The following is a 1,458-nucleotide window of genomic DNA, read 5'->3' on the forward strand; positions in this document are numbered from 1 at the left end:
CTCGGATGAAAAAGTTTTTTATATGAAAAATCATCTACTCGAAAAGTTACGGGGCTTTTAAGATCTAGAGTGGAAAAAATCGAAAAAATTTCAAACTGCGTGGTCAAACTATGGTCAAACAATGGTATAACTAATTATTCTAGAATATTAGTGTTACTAAATAATTATTTTAGTTATTTTGAATTTTGGTCAAATCTGGTCAAATCTGGTCAAACTGTGGTCAAACAATGGTCAAACTAATTATTCAAGAAATATTAGTGTTACTAAATAATTATTGTTTTTTAAAACAATAGTTTCAAACTCAAACAGTGAAATGTGTCACTTCATGCTCACGCAAAATTCCTGAGGGTTAATAGGATTGACATCTTACTATTGTCAGGAAAACAACAAGTGCAGACTTGGAAACGAGGGAGAATAGAACCCGGAAGTTAAGCGTGCTCAGGCTGGGGGAGTGGGAGGATGGGTGACCTTTCGGGAAGTTAGATGATTAGGAATGATGAGGGGTGATTAGAGATTAGAGGATACATTGAGCAGTGATGAGGGGTGGTGATTAGAGATTAGAGGTTAAAATAATTCAGAAATTTGAAAGTAAAAAAATTCAAAAAAAAAAAAATTCAAAAAAGGAAAATCACACCGGGACTAAAGGTGGAGCTCCACGTGGCCGCGACCTTTAGTCCCGGTTCTAGTTTGAACCGGGACTAAAGGGGGGAGGCATTAGTAACGACCCATTAGTCCCGGTTCAAGAACCGGGACTAAAGGCCCTTACGAACCGGGACTAATGGGTGGTTTTCTACTAGTGCATGGTGGGCAAGATGCCCAACGTCACATGGCTCGAGGGCTCCTTCGTGGAAACCATCAAAGGGTGGCAATCGGGGTGGTTCTACATCACCGAGCCACGTGACCCTGAATGGGCAGCGGCCCCCGAATTCCGATCTGGCATCCCAACACGGCTCACCTCCTGGAAAGAGAAGGGCCTGACATGGGGTGATTTGGAAGAGCTGACCGGACTCCAAACCTGCGTCCAAAACCTTGTGAACAAGAAGATCAAGCTCGTCAACGTAGTCCAGGTCATGCTCATCCGCCGGATCCTCCTGTGCCAACAACGGGCCTTCAATTTGTGGGAGTTTGATCCGGCACAGCACCAAACCTTGAACAGGCTCTTCGACACTACGTACGAAGATGCCTGGAAGGTGCTGTTCAAGGGCGTCGAGGCTCCCGCATCTGCTACCGAAGATCGCGGATTCAGCTCGCAGCATCAAGCCGGCGATGTAAGCTATTTTATCCTTTACATGACACTTGTTTTTCATAGTTTGACTCTATGCGGGATCTAAACTCCCTTACCATTGACAGGCCTGGCAGAAGAAGTCCGGGCAGGTTAACTTTCCGGCTCCCTTACCAGAAGACCCAGTGGACGCCCGATTGACGGGGCTGCTGGTTCTGGCACCTCACGTGGTGTCG

The sequence above is a fragment of the Triticum dicoccoides genome, chromosome 7B (genome assembly GCF_002162155.2).
Source record: "Triticum dicoccoides isolate Atlit2015 ecotype Zavitan chromosome 7B, WEW_v2.0, whole genome shotgun sequence".
Lineage (NCBI taxonomy): Eukaryota > Viridiplantae > Streptophyta > Magnoliopsida > Poales > Poaceae > Triticum > Triticum dicoccoides.